Below are 17,522 nucleotides of genomic sequence, written 5' to 3'. Positions count from 1 at the left end.
GCAAAAGCTTGCGCTTTTACTTGCTGGCAGCCTGGGAATGACAGCTTGGTCCTTGGAAGAAAAATCAAGCAAAATTAGCAGAGGATGGTTTCGATCCATCGACCTCTGGGTTATGGGCCCAGCACGCTTCCGCTGCGCCACTCTGCTCCGTTGTGAAAGTGCTCTCTTTATGCAAATAAGGAGCATTCAGCAGAGTAGAGTGGGATTGGTCGGGCTCTCACCTCATTTGCCTAAGTATATCGCAAGGCATGCTGGGTGCAGAAAAACTTAATCTTCCCCTCTCACAATCAGTCATAACTGAAAGCCAGACACTCTCAGGCACTAGCCGTTTCAAACATTTATCAAGACAGCAGCTCTTGAACCCTCTATATCTCTCTCTGTGATACTAGCGCTAACATGCTCAGGATTTGGCTTTACCTGGGAGCCAGAGATCTACCCGGTGAGGGCTTGCCCGGTGTGAGGCTTTTGAGCGTTTGGGAGCGTTCGGGACGTTGGACAGGAAACTATGCAAATTTCAAGCATCCAACCTTCCTGCTGCAGTGAGAGGCTCTTTCCATGGACATCTGCCTCTTGGATTCCTCTCAACTTGCCTTCTGATAAAACATTTTGTGAGCTGCAGTTACCTTCGACAGCTACGAGGTGGCGCTACATTCAGGTCAGAGCACAAGTATGCAAAAATGTTACGGACTTTGGCCAGATTTATCGGTGGGTCTTGCATATTTTTTTCAGAGGCTAGAAATTGCCTAGAAATGCTTTTTAACATAGAGATGCTGGAGGTATAATGTCTGGTCGGGCCTCAGCCCTTTCATTGCCTGCCCAAAATAACATATTTATTACCAGCACATGTGAATGGCGACTCTGCTTTATGAAACTTATCATATATTAGGACAATGAATATAGCAGAAGGGGCGATTGAGATGTTTGCCTACGTATTTTTTAATTTCTATATATATGGCTGATTAATCTGTTCATGATATTTCCATTTTGTGACATGTTGAACTAAAATATATCCTGCTTGCAGAATACATAAGTATTTGCACTGCGTTGGCCGGGAATCGAACCCGGGTCAACTGCATGGAAGGCAGCTATGCTCACCACTATACCACCAACGCCCTCTGTCATTTATGCTTATTATTGTGTCTCTTTACTTTCAAAGTAAAGGGTGGATCCTTTGACGATCCCTCTCTTGTATTTCAGCAGACACAGATAGTTGAGAAGTCTTTTCTCACATAGCTGGCGCAAGCTTGCGCTTTTCCTTTCTGGCAGCGTGGAAATGACAGCTTGGTCCTTGGAAGGAAAATAAAGCAAATTTAGCAGAGGATGGTTTCGATCCATCGACCTCTGGGTTATGGGCCCAGCACGCTTCCGCTGCGCCACTCTGCTCCTCTGTGAAAGTGTTCTCTTTATGCAGATGAGGAGCATTCAGTGGAGTGACGTGGGCGTTCGGGACGTGAGAGGACGTTGGACAGGAAACTATGCAAATTTGAAGCATCCAACCTTCCTGCTGTAGTCAGAGGCTCTTTCTATGGACATCTGCCTCTTGGATTCCTCTCAACTTGCCCTCTTATGAAACATTTTGTGAGCTGCAGTTACCTCCGATGGCTACAAGGTGGCGCTACATTCAGGTGAGAGCACAAGTATGCCCAAAATGTTAGTGACTTTTGCCAGATTTATCGGTGGATCTTGCATATTTTTTTCAGAGGCTAGATATTGCCTAGAAATGCTTTTTAACATAGAGATGCTGGAGTTATAATGTCTGGTCGGGCCTCAGCCCTTTCATTGTCTGCCCACTGTAACATATTTATTACCAGCACATGTGAGTGGTGACTCTGCTTTATGGAACTTATCATATATTAGGGCAATGAATATAGCAGAAGGGGCGATCGAGATGTTTGCCTACGTATTTGTTTATTTTTTTATATCTGGCTGATTAATCTGTTCATGATATTTCCATTTTGTGACATATTGCATTAAAATATATCCAGCTTGCAGAATATATAAGTATTTGTACTGCGTTGGCCGGGAATCGAACCCGGGTCAACTGCTTGGAAGGAAGCTATGCTCACCACTATACCACCAACGCCCTATGATCTGTATGCTCTCGGTTCTAAACATTACAACCCTGAGTGCAATGTCTATCTTGCACCAGCTTCAACGGTGCATTTGGTTTAGATACCAACATGAAAAGCAGTAGAAAGTTTTTAGCAGAGGGTAAGGAACTGGGATTGAAACCAAGGTCAAAGCTGTGCGGAAGAGAAGAATGGAAAGCAGTAGTACAAATAATAGATATGAACATATAGATGCAGCATGGGAAGCAAAGCAGGGAAGAGAAAGAGAGAACATTCCAGGAAATGCCCAGGAGATAGATAATAGCACAACTAAAAGGGAAGAATGAAATTCAAAGCATGCCCAGAAAAGTGTTTGAAGGTCCCACCAGTCATTTATGCTTATTATTGTGTGTCTTTACTTTCAAAGTACAGGGTGGATCCTTTTACGATCCCTCTCTTGTATTTCAGCAGACACAGATAGTTGAGAAGTCTTTTCTCACATAGCTGGCAAAAGCTTGCGCTTTTACTTGCTGGCAGCCTGGGAATGACAGCTTGGTCCTTGGAAGAAAAATCAAGCAAAATTAGCAGAGGATGGTTTCGATCCATCGACCTCTGGGTTATGGGCCCAGCACGCTTCCGCTGCGCCACTCTGCTCCGTTGTGAAAGTGCTCTCTTTATGCAAATAAGGAGCATTCAGCAGAGTAGAGTGGGATTGGTCGGGCTCTCACCTCATTTGCCTAAGTATATCGCAAGGCATGCTGGGTGCAGAAAAACTTAATCTTCCCCTCTCACAATCAGTCATAACTGAAAGCCAGACACTCTCAGGCACTAGCCGTTTCAAACATTTATCAAGACAGCAGCTCTTGAACCCTCTATATCTCTCTCTGTGATACTAGCGCTAACATGCTCAGGATTTGGCTTTACCTGGGAGCCAGAGATCTACCCGGTGAGGGCTTGCCCGGTGTGAGGCTTTTGAGCGTTTGGGAGCGTTCGGGACGTTGGACAGGAAACTATGCAAATTTCAAGCATCCAACCTTCCTGCTGCAGTGAGAGGCTCTTTCCATGGACATCTGCCTCTTGGATTCCTCTCAACTTGCCTTCTGATAAAACATTTTGTGAGCTGCAGTTACCTTCGACAGCTACGAGGTGGCGCTACATTCAGGTCAGAGCACAAGTATGCAAAAATGTTACGGACTTTGGCCAGATTTATCGGTGGGTCTTGCATATTTTTTTCAGAGGCTAGAAATTGCCTAGAAATGCTTTTTAACATAGAGATGCTGGAGGTATAATGTCTGGTCGGGCCTCAGCCCTTTCATTGCCTGCCCAAAATAACATATTTATTACCAGCACATGTGAATGGCGACTCTGCTTTATGAAACTTATCATATATTAGGACAATGAATATAGCAGAAGGGGCGATTGAGATGTTTGCCTACGTATTTTTTAATTTCTATATATATGGCTGATTAATCTGTTCATGATATTTCCATTTTGTGACATGTTGAACTAAAATATATCCTGCTTGCAGAATACATAAGTATTTGCACTGCGTTGGCCGGGAATCGAACCCGGGTCAACTGCATGGAAGGCAGCTATGCTCACCACTATACCACCAACGCCCTCTGTCATTTATGCTTATTATTGTGTCTCTTTACTTTCAAAGTAAAGGGTGGATCCTTTGACGATCCCTCTCTTGTATTTCAGCAGACACAGATAGTTGAGAAGTCTTTTCTCACATAGCTGGCGCAAGCTTGCGCTTTTCCTTTCTGGCAGCGTGGAAATGACAGCTTGGTCCTTGGAAGGAAAATAAAGCAAATTTAGCAGAGGATGGTTTCGATCCATCGACCTCTGGGTTATGGGCCCAGCACGCTTCCGCTGCGCCACTCTGCTCCTCTGTGAAAGTGTTCTCTTTATGCAGATGAGGAGCATTCAGTGGAGTGACGTGGGCGTTCGGGACGTGAGAGGACGTTGGACAGGAAACTATGCAAATTTGAAGCATCCAACCTTCCTGCTGTAGTCAGAGGCTCTTTCTATGGACATCTGCCTCTTGGATTCCTCTCAACTTGCCCTCTTATGAAACATTTTGTGAGCTGCAGTTACCTCCGATGGCTACAAGGTGGCGCTACATTCAGGTGAGAGCACAAGTATGCCCAAAATGTTAGTGACTTTTGCCAGATTTATCGGTGGATCTTGCATATTTTTTTCAGAGGCTAGATATTGCCTAGAAATGCTTTTTAACATAGAGATGCTGGAGTTATAATGTCTGGTCGGGCCTCAGCCCTTTCATTGTGTGCCCACTGTAACATATTTATTACCAGCACATGTGAGTGGTGACTCTGCTTTATGGAACTTATCATATATTAGGGCAATGAATATAGCAGAAGGGGCGATCGAGATGTTTGCCTACGTATTTGTTTATTTTTTTATATCTGGCTGATTAATCTGTTCATGATATTTCCATTTTGTGACATATTGCATTAAAATATATCCAGCTTGCAGAATATATAAGTATTTGTACTGCGTTGGCCGGGAATCGAACCCGGGTCAACTGCTTGGAAGGCAGCTATGCTCACCACTATACCACCAACGCCCTATGATCTGTATGCTCTCGGTTCTAAACATTACGACCCTGAGTGCAATGTCTATCTTGCACCAGCTTCAACGGTGCATTTGGTTTAGATACCAACATGAAAAGCAGTAGAAAGTTTTTAGCAGAGGGTAAGGAACTGGGATTGAAACCAAGGTCAAAGCTGTGCGGAAGAGAAGAATGGAAAGCAGTAGTACAAATAATAGATATGAACATATAGATGCAGCATGGGAAGCAAAGCAGGGAAGAGAAAGAGAGAACATTCCAGGAAATGCCCAGGAGATAGACAATAGCACAACTAAAAGGGAAGAATGAAATTCAAAGCATGCCCAGAAAAGTGTTTGAAGGTCCCACCAGTCATTTATGCTTATTATTGTGTGTCTTTACTTTCAAAGTACAGGGTGGATCCTTTTACGATCCCTCTCTTGTATTTCAGCAGACACAGATAGTTGAGAAGTCTTTTCTCACATAGCTGGCAAAAGCTTGCGCTTTTACTTGCTGGCAGCCTGGGAATGACAGCTTGGTCCTTGGAAGAAAAATCAAGCAAAATTAGCAGAGGATGGTTTCGATCCATCGACCTCTGGGTTATGGGCCCAGCACGCTTCCGCTGCGCCACTCTGCTCCGTTGTGAAAGTGTTCTCTTTATGCAAATAAGGAGCATTCAGCAGAGTAGAGTGGGATTGGTCGGGCTCTCACCTCATTTGCCTAAGTATATCGCAAGGCATGCTGGGTGCAGAAAAACTTAATCTTCCCCTCTCACAATCAGTCATAACTGAAAGCCAGACACTCTCAGGCACTAGCCGTTTCAAACATTTATCAAGACAGCAGCTCTTGAACCCTCTATATCTCTCTCTGTGATACTAGCGCTAACATGCTCAGGATTTGGCTTTACCTGGGAGCCAGAGATCTACCCGGTGAGGGCTTGCCCGGTGTGAGGCTTTTGAGCGTTTGGGAGCGTTCGGGACGTTGGACAGGAAACTATGCAAATTTCAAGCATCCAACCTTCCTGCTGCAGTGAGAGGCTCTTTCCATGGACATCTGCCTCTTGGATTCCTCTCAACTTGCCTTCTGATAAAACATTTTGTGAGCTGCAGTTACCTTCGACAGCTACGAGGTGGCGCTACATTCAGGTCAGAGCACAAGTATGCAAAAATGTTACGGACTTTGGCCAGATTTATCGGTGGGTCTTGCATATTTTTTTCAGAGGCTAGAAATTGCCTAGAAATGCTTTTTAACATAGAGATGCTGGAGGTATAATGTCTGGTCGGGCCTCAGCCCTTTCATTGCCTGCCCAAAATAACATATTTATTACCAGCACATGTGAATGGCGACTCTGCTTTATGAAACTTATCATATATTAGGACAATGAATATAGCAGAAGGGGCGATTGAGATGTTTGCCTACGTATTTTTTAATTTCTATATATATGGCTGATTAATCTGTTCATGATATTTCCATTTTGTGACATGTTGAACTAAAATATATCCTGCTTGCAGAATACATAAGTATTTGCACTGCGTTGGCCGGGAATCGAACCCGGGTCAACTGCATGGAAGGCAGCTATGCTCACCACTATACCACCAACGCCCTCTGTCATTTATGCTTGTTATTGTGTCTCTTTACTTTCAAAGTAAAGGGTGGATCCTTTGACGATCCCTCTCTTGTATTTCAGCAGACACAGATAGTTGAGAAGTCTTTTCTCACATAGCTGGCGCAAGCTTGCGCTTTTCCTTTCTGGCAGCGTGGAAATGACAGCTTGGTCCTTGGAAGGAAAATAAAGCAAATTTAGCAGAGGATGGTTTCGATCCATCGACCTCTGGGTTATGGGCCCAGCACGCTTCCGCTGCGCCACTCTGCTCCTCTGTGAAAGTGTTCTCTTTATGCAGATGAGGAGCATTCAGTGGAGTGACGTGGGCGTTCGGGACGTGAGAGGACGTTGGACAGGAAACTATGCAAATTTGAAGCATCCAACCTTCCTGCTGTAGTCAGAGGCTCTTTCTATGGACATCTGCCTCTTGGATTCCTCTCAACTTGCCCTCTTATGAAACATTTTGTGAGCTGCAGTTACCTCCGATGGCTACAAGGTGGCGCTACATTCAGGTGAGAGCACAAGTATGCCCAAAATGTTAGTGACTTTTGCCAGATTTATCGGTGGATCTTGCATATTTTTTTCAGAGGCTAGATATTGCCTAGAAATGCTTTTTAACATAGAGATGCTGGAGTTATAATGTCTGGTCGGGCCTCAGCCCTTTCATTGTCTGCCCACTGTAACATATTTATTACCAGCACATGTGAGTGGTGACTCTGCTTTATGGAACTTATCATATATTAGGGCAATGAATATAGCAGAAGGGGCGATCGAGATGTTTGCCTACGTATTTGTTTATTTTTTTATATCTGGCTGATTAATCTGTTCATGATATTTCCATTTTGTGACATATTGCATTAAAATATATCCAGCTTGCAGAATATATAAGTATTTGTACTGCGTTGGCCGGGAATCGAACCCGGGTCAACTGCTTGGAAGGCAGCTATGCTCACCACTATACCACCAACGCCCTATGATCTGTATGCTCTCGGTTCTAAACATTACGACCCTGAGTGCAATGTCTATCTTGCACCAGCTTCAACGGTGCATTTGGTTTAGATACCAACATGAAAAGCAGTAGAAAGTTTTTAGCAGAGGGTAAGGAACTGGGATTGAAACCAAGGTCAAAGCTGTGCGGAAGAGAAGAATGGAAAGCAGTAGTACAAATAATAGATATGAACATATAGATGCAGCATGGGAAGCAAAGCAGGGAAGAGAAAGAGAGAACATTCCAGGAAATGCCCAGGAGATAGATAATAGCACAACTAAAAGGGAAGAATGAAATTCAAAGCATGCCCAGAAAAGTGTTTGAAGGTCCCACCAGTCATTTATGCTTATTATTGTGTGTCTTTACTTTCAAAGTACAGGGTGGATCCTTTTACGATCCCTCTCTTGTATTTCAGCAGACACAGATAGTTGAGAAGTCTTTTCTCACATAGCTGGCAAAAGCTTGCGCTTTTACTTGCTGGCAGCCTGGGAATGACAGCTTGGTCCTTGGAAGAAAAATCAAGCAAAATTAGCAGAGGATGGTTTCGATCCACCGACCTCTGGGTTATGGGCCCAGCACGCTTCCGCTGCGCCACTCTGCTCCGTTGTGAAAGTGTTCTCTTTATGCAAATAAGGAGCATTCAGCAGAGTAGAGTGGGATTGGTCGGGCTCTCACCTCATTTGCCTAAGTATATCGCAAGGCATGCTGGGTGCAGAAAAACTTAATCTTCCCCTCTAACAATCAGTCATAACTGAAAGCCAGACACTCTCAGGCACTAGCCGTTTCAAACATTTATCAAGACAGCAGCTCTTGAACCCTCTATATCTCTCTCTGTGATACTAGCGCTAACATGCTCAGGATTTGGCTTTACCTGGGAGCCAGAGATCTACCCGGTGAGGGCTTGCCCGGTGTGAGGCTTTTGAGCGTTTGGGAGCGTTCGGGACGTTGGACAGGAAACTATGCAAATTTCAAGCATCCAACCTTCCTGCTGCAGTGAGAGGCTCTTTCCATGGACATCTGCCTCTTGGATTCCTCTCAACTTGCCTTCTGATAAAACATTTTGTGAGCTGCAGTTACCTTCGACAGCTACGAGGTGGCGCTACATTCAGGTCAGAGCACAAGTATGCAAAAATGTTACGGACTTTGGCCAGATTTATCGGTGGGTCTTGCATATTTTTTTCAGAGGCTAGAAATTGCCTAGAAATGCTTTTTAACATAGAGATGCTGGAGGTATAATGTCTGGTCGGGCCTCAGCCCTTTCATTGCCTGCCCAAAATAACATATTTATTACCAGCACATGTGAATGGCGACTCTGCTTTATGAAACTTATCATATATTAGGACAATGAATATAGCAGAAGGGGCGATTGAGATGTTTGCCTACGTATTTTTTAATTTCTATATATATGGCTGATTAATCTGTTCATGATATTTCCATTTTGTGACATGTTGAACTAAAATATATCCTGCTTGCAGAATACATAAGTATTTGCACTGCGTTGGCCGGGAATCGAACCCGGGTCAACTGCTTGGAAGGCAGCTATGCTCACCACTATACCACCAACGCCCTCTGTCATTTATGCTTATTATTGTGTCTCTTTACTTTCAAAGTAAAGGGTGGATCCTTTGACGATCCCTCTCTTGTATTTCAGCAGACACAGATAGTTGAGAAGTCTTTTCTCACATAGCTGGCGCAAGCTTGCGCTTTTCCTTTCTGGCAGCGTGGAAATGACAGCTTGGTCCTTGGAAGGAAAATAAAGCAAATTTAGCAGAGGATGGTTTCGATCCATCGACCTCTGGGTTATGGGCCCAGCACGCTTCCGCTGCGCCACTCTGCTCCTCTGTGAAAGTGTTCTCTTTATGCAGATGAGGAGCATTCAGTGGAGTGACGTGGGCGTTCGGGACGTGAGAGGACGTTGGACAGGAAACTATGCAAATTTGAAGCATCCAACCTTCCTGCTGTAGTCAGAGGCTCTTTCTATGGACATCTGCCTCTTGGATTCCTCTCAACTTGCCCTCTTATGAAACATTTTGTGAGCTGCAGTTACCTCCGATGGCTACAAGGTGGCGCTACATTCAGGTGAGAGCACAAGTATGCCCAAAATGTTAGTGACTTTTGCCAGATTTATCGGTGGATCTTGCATATTTTTTTCAGAGGCTAGATATTGCCTAGAAATGCTTTTTAACATAGAGATGCTGGAGTTATAATGTCTGGTCGGGCCTCAGCCCTTTCATTGTCTGCCCACTGTAACATATTTATTACCAGCACATGTGAGTGGTGACTCTGCTTTATGGAACTTATCATATATTAGGGCAATGAATATAGCAGAAGGGGCGATCGAGATGTTTGCCTACGTATTTGTTTATTTTTTTATATCTGGCTGATTAATCTGTTCATGATATTTCCATTTTGTGACATATTGCATTAAAATATATCCAGCTTGCAGAATATATAAGTATTTGTACTGCGTTGGCCGGGAAATGAACCCGGGTCAACTGCTTGGAAGGCAGCTATGCTCACCACTATACCACCAACGCCCTATGATCTGTATGCTCTCGGTTCTAAACATTACGACCCTGAGTGCAATGTCTATCTTGCACCAGCTTCAACGGTGCATTTGGTTTAGATACCAACATGAAAAGCAGTAGAAAGTTTTTAGCAGAGGGTAAGGAACTGGGATTGAAACCAAGGTCAAAGCTGTGCGGAAGAGAAGAATGGAAAGCAGTAGTACAAATAATAGATATGAACATATAGATGCAGCATGGGAAGCAAAGCAGGGAAGAGAAAGAGAGAACATTCCAGGAAATGCCCAGGAGATAGATAATAGCACAACTAAAAGGGAAGAATGAAATTCAAAGCATGCCCAGAAAAGTGTTTGAAGGTCCCACCAGTCATTTATGCTTATTATTGTGTGTCTTTACTTTCAAAGTACAGGGTGGATCCTTTTACGATCCCTCTCTTGTATTTCAGCAGACACAGATAGTTGAGAAGTCTTTTCTCACATAGCTGGCAAAAGCTTGCGCTTTTACTTGCTGGCAGCCTGGGAATGACAGCTTGGTCCTTGGAAGAAAAATCAAGCAAAATTAGCAGAGGATGGTTTCGATCCATCGACCTCTGGGTTATGGGCCCAGCACGCTTCCGCTGCGCCACTCTGCTCCGTTGTGAAAGTGTTCTCTTTATGCAAATAAGGAGCATTCAGCAGAGTAGAGTGGGATTGGTCGGGCTCTCACCTCATTTGCCTAAGTATATCGCAAGGCATGCTGGGTGCAGAAAAACTTAATCTTCCCCTCTAACAATCAGTCATAACTGAAAGCCAGACACTCTCAGGCACTAGCCGTTTCAAACATTTATCAAGACAGCAGCTCTTGAACCCTCTATATCTCTCTCTGTGATACTAGCGCTAACATGCTCAGGATTTGGCTTTACCTGGGAGCCAGAGATCTACCCGGTGAGGGCTTGCCCGGTGTGAGGCTTTTGAGCGTTTGGGAGCGTTCGGGACGTTGGACAGGAAACTATGCAAATTTCAAGCATCCAACCTTCCTGCTGCAGTGAGAGGCTCTTTCCATGGACATCTGCCTCTTGGATTCCTCTCAACTTGCCTTCTGATAAAACATTTTGTGAGCTGCAGTTACCTTCGACAGCTACGAGGTGGCGCTACATTCAGGTCAGAGCACAAGTATGCAAAAATGTTACGGACTTTGGCCAGATTTATCGGTGGGTCTTGCATATTTTTTTCAGAGGCTAGAAATTGCCTAGAAATGCTTTTTAACATAGAGATGCTGGAGGTATAATGTCTGGTCGGGCCTCAGCCCTTTCATTGCCTGCCCAAAATAACATATTTATTACCAGCACATGTGAATGGCGACTCTGCTTTATGAAACTTATCATATATTAGGACAATGAATATAGCAGAAGGGGCGATTGAGATGTTTGCCTACGTATTTTTTAATTTCTATATATATGGCTGATTAATCTGTTCATGATATTTCCATTTTGTGACATGTTGAACTAAAATATATCCTGCTTGCAGAATACATAAGTATTTGCACTGCGTTGGCCGGGAATCGAACCCGGGTCAACTGCTTGGAAGGCAGCTATGCTCACCACTATACCACCAACGCCCTCTGTCATTTATGCTTATTATTGTGTCTCTTTACTTTCAAAGTAAAGGGTGGATCCTTTGACGATCCCTCTCTTGTATTTCAGCAGACACAGATAGTTGAGAAGTCTTTTCTCACATAGCTGGCGCAAGCTTGCGCTTTTCCTTTCTGGCAGCGTGGAAATGACAGCTTGGTCCTTGGAAGGAAAATAAAGCAAATTTAGCAGAGGATGGTTTCAATCCATCGACCTCTGGGTTATGGGCCCAGCACGCTTCCGCTGCGCCACTCTGCTCCTCTGTGAAAGTGTTCTCTTTATGCAGATGAGGAGCATTCGGTGGAGTGACGTGGGCGTTCGGGACGTGAGAGGACGTTGGACAGGAAACTATGCAAATTTGAAGCATCCAACCTTCCTGCTGTAGTCAGAGGCTCTTTCTATGGACATCTGCCTCTTGGATTCCTCTCAACTTGCCCTCTTATGAAACATTTTGTGAGCTGCAGTTACTTCCGATGGCTACAAGGTGGCGCTACATTCAGGTGAGAGCACAAGTATGCCCAAAATGTTAGTGACTTTTGCCAGATTTATCGGTGGATCTTGCATATTTTTTTCAGAGGCTAGATATTGCCTAGAAATGCTTTTTAACATAGAGATGCTGGAGTTATAATGTCTGGTCGGGCCTCAGCCCTTTCATTGTCTGCCCACTGTAACATATTTATTACCAGCACATGTGAGTGGTGACTCTGCTTTATGGAACTTATCATATATTAGGGCAATGAATGTAGCAGAAGGGGTGATTGAGATGTTTGCCTACGTATTTGTTTATTTTTTTATATCTGGCTGATTAATCTGTTCATGATATTTCCATTTTGTGACATATTGCATTAAAATATATCCAGCTTGCAGAATATATAAGTATTTGTACTGCGTTGGCCGGGAATCGAACCCGGGTCAACTGCTTGGAAGGCAGCTATGCTCACCACTATACCACCAACGCCCTATGATCTGTATGCTCTCGGTTCTAAACATTACGACCCTGAGTGCAATGTCTATCTTGCACCAGCTTCAACGGTGCATTTGGTTTAGATACCAACATGAAAAGCAGTAGAAAGTTTTTAGCAGAGGGTAAGGAACTGGGATTGAAACCAAGGTCAAAGCTGTGCGGAAGAGAAGAATGGAAAGCAGTAGTACAAATAATAGATATGAACATATAGATGCAGCATGGGAAGCAAAGCAGGGAAGAGAAAGAGAGAACATTCCAGGAAATGCCCAGGAGATAGATAATAGCACAACTAAAAGGGAAGAATGAAATTCAAAGCATGCCCAGAAAAGTGTTTGAAGGTCCCACCAGTCATTTATGCTTATTATTGTGTGTCTTTACTTTCAAAGTACAGGGTGGATCCTTTTACGATCCCTCTCTTGTATTTCAGCAGACACAGATAGTTGAGAAGTCTTTTCTCACATAGCTGGCAAAAGCTTGCGCTTTTACTTGCTGGCAGCCTGGGAATGACAGCTTGGTCCTTGGAAGAAAAATCAAGCAAAATTAGCAGAGGATGGTTTCGATCCATCGACCTCTGGGTTATGGGCCCAGCACGCTTCCGCTGCGCCACTCTGCTCCGTTGTGAAAGTGCTCTCTTTATGCAAATAAGGAGCATTCAGCAGAGTAGAGTGGGATTGGTCGGGCTCTCACCTCATTTGCCTAAGTATATCGCAAGGCATGCTGGGTGCAGAAAAACTTAATCTTCCCCTCTCACAATCAGTCATAACTGAAAGCCAGACACTCTCAGGCACTAGCCGTTTCAAACATTTATCAAGACAGCAGCTCTTGAACCCTCTATATCTCTCTCTGTGATACTAGCGCTAACATGCTCAGGATTTGGCTTTACCTGGGAGCCAGAGATCTACCCGGTGAGGGCTTGCCCGGTGTGAGGCTTTTGAGCGTTTGGGAGCGTTCGGGACGTTGGACAGGAAACTATGCAAATTTCAAGCATCCAACCTTCCTGCTGCAGTGAGAGGCTCTTTCCATGGACATCTGCCTCTTGGATTCCTCTCAACTTGCCTTCTGATAAAACATTTTGTGAGCTGCAGTTACCTTCGACAGCTACGAGGTGGCGCTACATTCAGGTCAGAGCACAAGTATGCAAAAATGTTACGGACTTTGGCCAGATTTATCGGTGGGTCTTGCATATTTTTTTCAGAGGCTAGAAATTGCCTAGAAATGCTTTTTAACATAGAGATGCTGGAGGTATAATGTCTGGTCGGGCCTCAGCCCTTTCATTGCCTGCCCAAAATAACATATTTATTACCAGCACATGTGAATGGCGACTCTGCTTTATGAAACTTATCATATATTAGGACAATGAATATAGCAGAAGGGGCGATTGAGATGTTTGCCTACGTATTTTTTAATTTCTATATATATGGCTGATTAATCTGTTCATGATATTTCCATTTTGTGACATGTTGAACTAAAATATATCCTGCTTGCAGAATACATAAGTATTTGCACTGCGTTGGCCGGGAATCGAACCCGGGTCAACTGCATGGAAGGCAGCTATGCTCACCACTATACCACCAACGCCCTCTGTCATTTATGCTTATTATTGTGTCTCTTTACTTTCAAAGTAAAGGGTGGATCCTTTGACGATCCCTCTCTTGTATTTCAGCAGACACAGATAGTTGAGAAGTCTTTTCTCACATAGCTGGCGCAAGCTTGCGCTTTTCCTTTCTGGCAGCGTGGAAATGACAGCTTGGTCCTTGGAAGGAAAATAAAGCAAATTTAGCAGAGGATGGTTTCGATCCATCGACCTCTGGGTTATGGGCCCAGCACGCTTCCGCTGCGCCACTCTGCTCCTCTGTGAAAGTGTTCTCTTTATGCAGATGAGGAGCATTCAGTGGAGTGACGTGGGCGTTCGGGACGTGAGAGGACGTTGGACAGGAAACTATGCAAATTTGAAGCATCCAACCTTCCTGCTGTAGTCAGAGGCTCTTTCTATGGACATCTGCCTCTTGGATTCCTCTCAACTTGCCCTCTTATGAAACATTTTGTGAGCTGCAGTTACCTCCGATGGCTACAAGGTGGCGCTACATTCAGGTGAGAGCACAAGTATGCCCAAAATGTTAGTGACTTTTGCCAGATTTATCGGTGGATCTTGCATATTTTTTTCAGAGGCTAGATATTGCCTAGAAATGCTTTTTAACATAGAGATGCTGGAGTTATAATGTCTGGTCGGGCCTCAGCCCTTTCATTGTCTGCCCACTGTAACATATTTATTACCAGCACATGTGAGTGGTGACTCTGCTTTATGGAACTTATCATATATTAGGGCAATGAATATAGCAGAAGGGGCGATCGAGATGTTTGCCTACGTATTTGTTTATTTTTTTATATCTGGCTGATTAATCTGTTCATGATATTTCCATTTTGTGACATATTGCATTAAAATATATCCAGCTTGCAGAATATATAAGTATTTGTACTGCGTTGGCCGGGAAATGAACCCGGGTCAACTGCTTGGAAGGCAGCTATGCTCACCAATATACCACCAACGCCCTATGATCTGTATGCTCTCGGTTCTAAACATTACGACCCTGAGTGCAATGTCTATCTTGCACCAGCTTCAACGGTGCATTTGGTTTAGATACCAACATGAAAAGCAGTAGAAAGTTTTTAGCAGAGGGTAAGGAACTGGGATTGAAACCAAGGTCAAAGCTGTGCGGAAGAGAAGAATGGAAAGCAGTAGTACAAATAATAGATATGAACATATAGATGCAGCATGGGAAGCAAAGCAGGGAAGAGAAAGAGAGAACATTCCAGGAAATGCCCAGGAGATAGATAATAGCACAACTAAAAGGGAAGAATGAAATTCAAAGCATGCCCAGAAAAGTGTTTGAAGGTCCCACCAGTCATTTATGCTTATTATTGTGTGTCTTTACTTTCAAAGTACAGGGTGGATCCTTTTACGATCCCTCTCTTGTATTTCAGCAGACACAGATAGTTGAGAAGTCTTTTCTCACATAGCTGGCAAAAGCTTGCGCTTTTACTTGCTGGCAGCCTGGGAATGACAGCTTGGTCCTTGGAAGAAAAATCAAGCAAAATTAGCAGAGGATGGTTTCGATCCATCGACCTCTGGGTTATGGGCCCAGCACGCTTCCGCTGCGCCACTCTGCTCCGTTGTGAAAGTGTTCTCTTTATGCAAATAAGGAGCATTCAGCAGAGTAGAGTGGGATTGGTCGGGCTCTCACCTCATTTGCCTAAGTATATCGCAAGGCATGCTGGGTGCAGAAAAACTTAATCTTCCCCTCTAACAATCAGTCATAACTGAAAGCCAGACACTCTCAGGCACTAGCCGTTTCAAACATTTATCAAGACAGCAGCTCTTGAACCCTCTATATCTCTCTCTGTGATACTAGCGCTAACATGCTCAGGATTTGGCTTTACCTGGGAGCCAGAGATCTACCCGGTGAGGGCTTGCCCGGTGTGAGGCTTTTGAGCGTTTGGGAGCGTTCGGGACGTTGGACAGGAAACTATGCAAATTTCAAGCATCCAACCTTCCTGCTGCAGTGAGAGGCTCTTTCCATGGACATCTGCCTCTTGGATTCCTCTCAACTTGCCTTCTGATAAAACATTTTGTGAGCTGCAGTTACCTTCGACAGCTACGAGGTGGCGCTACATTCAGGTCAGAGCACAAGTATGCAAAAATGTTACGGACTTTGGCCAGATTTATCGGTGGGTCTTGCATATTTTTTTCAGAGGCTAGAAATTGCCTAGAAATGCTTTTTAACATAGAGATGCTGGAGGTATAATGTCTGGTCGGGCCTCAGCCCTTTCATTGCCTGCCCAAAATAACATATTTATTACCAGCACATGTGAATGGCGACTCTGCTTTATGAAACTTATCATATATTAGGACAATGAATATAGCAGAAGGGGCGATTGAGATGTTTGCCTACGTATTTTTTAATTTCTATATATATGGCTGATTAATCTGTTCATGATATTTCCATTTTGTGACATGTTGAACTAAAATATATCCTGCTTGCAGAATACATAAGTATTTGCACTGCGTTGGCCGGGAATCGAACCCGGGTCAACTGCTTGGAAGGCAGCTATGCTCACCACTATACCACCAACGCCCTCTGTCATTTATGCTTATTATTGTGTCTCTTTACTTTCAAAGTAAAGGGTGGATCCTTTGACGATCCCTCTCTTGTATTTCAGCAGACACAGATAGTTGAGAAGTCTTTTCTCACATAGCTGGCGCAAGCTTGCGCTTTTCCTTTCTGGCAGCGTGGAAATGACAGCTTGGTCCTTGGAAGGAAAATAAAGCAAATTTAGCAGAGGATGGTTTCAATCCATCGACCTCTGGGTTATGGGCCCAGCACGCTTCCGCTGCGCCACTCTGCTCCTCTGTGAAAGTGTTCTCTTTATGCAGATGAGGAGCATTCGGTGGAGTGACGTGGGCGTTCGGGACGTGAGAGGACGTTGGACAGGAAACTATGCAAATTTGAAGCATCCAACCTTCCTGCTGTAGTCAGAGGCTCTTTCTATGGACATCTGCCTCTTGGATTCCTCTCAACTTGCCCTCTTATGAAACATTTTGTGAGCTGCAGTTACTTCCGATGGCTACAAGGTGGCGCTACATTCAGGTGAGAGCACAAGTATGCCCAAAATGTTAGTGACTTTTGCCAGATTTATCGGTGGATCTTGCATATTTTTTTCAGAGGCTAGATATTGCCTAGAAATGCTTTTTAACATAGAGATGCTGGAGTTATAATGTCTGGTCGGGCCTCAGCCCTTTCATTGTCTGCCCACTGTAACATATTTATTACCAGCACATGTGAGTGGTGACTCTGCTTTATGGAACTTATCATATATTAGGGCAATGAATGTAGCAGAAGGGGTGATTGAGATGTTTGCCTACGTATTTGTTTATTTTTTTATATCTGGCTGATTAATCTGTTCATGATATTTCCATTTTGTGACATATTGCATTAAAATATATCCAGCTTGCAGAATATATAAGTATTTGTACTGCGTTGGCCGGGAATCGAACCCGGGTCAACTGCTTGGAAGGCAGCTATGCTCACCACTATACCACCAACGCCCTATGATCTGTATGCTCTCGGTTCTAAACATTACGACCCTGAGTGCAATGTCTATCTTGCACCAGCTTCAACGGTGCATTTGGTTTAGATACCAACATGAAAAGCAGT

The 17,522-nt window shown here is 44.0% G+C and overlaps 13 non-coding genes across 13 annotated transcripts; all 13 read right to left on the bottom strand.

Annotated features, from left to right (window-relative positions):
• Positions 1-1,040: 1,040 nt before the first annotated feature.
• TRNAG-UCC (transfer RNA glycine (anticodon UCC)) lies at positions 1,041-1,112 on the bottom strand. The gene has a single exon. It is a non-coding gene; the product is annotated as a tRNA-Gly (tRNA).
• An 899-nt stretch (positions 1,113-2,011) lies between these two features.
• Positions 2,012-2,083, bottom strand: TRNAG-UCC (transfer RNA glycine (anticodon UCC)). Its single transcript has one exon. It is a non-coding gene; the product is annotated as a tRNA-Gly (tRNA).
• A 1,512-nt stretch (positions 2,084-3,595) lies between these two features.
• TRNAG-UCC (transfer RNA glycine (anticodon UCC)) lies at positions 3,596-3,667 on the bottom strand. Its single transcript has one exon. It is a non-coding gene; the product is annotated as a tRNA-Gly (tRNA).
• An 899-nt stretch (positions 3,668-4,566) lies between these two features.
• On the bottom strand, positions 4,567-4,638 carry TRNAG-UCC (transfer RNA glycine (anticodon UCC)). Its single transcript has one exon. It is a non-coding gene; the product is annotated as a tRNA-Gly (tRNA).
• A 1,512-nt stretch (positions 4,639-6,150) lies between these two features.
• Positions 6,151-6,222, bottom strand: TRNAG-UCC (transfer RNA glycine (anticodon UCC)). Its single transcript has one exon. It is a non-coding gene; the product is annotated as a tRNA-Gly (tRNA).
• An 899-nt stretch (positions 6,223-7,121) lies between these two features.
• TRNAG-UCC (transfer RNA glycine (anticodon UCC)) lies at positions 7,122-7,193 on the bottom strand. The gene has a single exon. It is a non-coding gene; the product is annotated as a tRNA-Gly (tRNA).
• Positions 7,194-8,705: 1,512 nt separating this feature from the next.
• On the bottom strand, positions 8,706-8,777 carry TRNAG-UCC (transfer RNA glycine (anticodon UCC)). Its single transcript has one exon. It is a non-coding gene; the product is annotated as a tRNA-Gly (tRNA).
• An 899-nt stretch (positions 8,778-9,676) lies between these two features.
• TRNAG-UCC (transfer RNA glycine (anticodon UCC)) lies at positions 9,677-9,748 on the bottom strand. Its single transcript has one exon. It is a non-coding gene; the product is annotated as a tRNA-Gly (tRNA).
• A 1,512-nt stretch (positions 9,749-11,260) lies between these two features.
• TRNAG-UCC (transfer RNA glycine (anticodon UCC)) lies at positions 11,261-11,332 on the bottom strand. The gene has a single exon. It is a non-coding gene; the product is annotated as a tRNA-Gly (tRNA).
• Positions 11,333-12,231: 899 nt separating this feature from the next.
• TRNAG-UCC (transfer RNA glycine (anticodon UCC)) lies at positions 12,232-12,303 on the bottom strand. The gene has a single exon. It is a non-coding gene; the product is annotated as a tRNA-Gly (tRNA).
• Positions 12,304-13,815: 1,512 nt separating this feature from the next.
• TRNAG-UCC (transfer RNA glycine (anticodon UCC)) lies at positions 13,816-13,887 on the bottom strand. Its single transcript has one exon. It is a non-coding gene; the product is annotated as a tRNA-Gly (tRNA).
• Positions 13,888-16,370: 2,483 nt separating this feature from the next.
• TRNAG-UCC (transfer RNA glycine (anticodon UCC)) lies at positions 16,371-16,442 on the bottom strand. The gene has a single exon. It is a non-coding gene; the product is annotated as a tRNA-Gly (tRNA).
• An 899-nt stretch (positions 16,443-17,341) lies between these two features.
• Positions 17,342-17,413, bottom strand: TRNAG-UCC (transfer RNA glycine (anticodon UCC)). The gene has a single exon. It is a non-coding gene; the product is annotated as a tRNA-Gly (tRNA).
• Positions 17,414-17,522: the final 109 nt, after the last annotated feature.

This window comes from Lissotriton helveticus, chromosome 11 (genome assembly GCF_964261635.1).
Source record: "Lissotriton helveticus chromosome 11, aLisHel1.1, whole genome shotgun sequence".
NCBI lineage: Eukaryota > Metazoa > Chordata > Amphibia > Caudata > Salamandridae > Lissotriton > Lissotriton helveticus.
The sequence above is the reverse complement of the archived record's forward strand: the minus strand, read 5'-3'. Positions and strand labels throughout refer to the sequence as shown.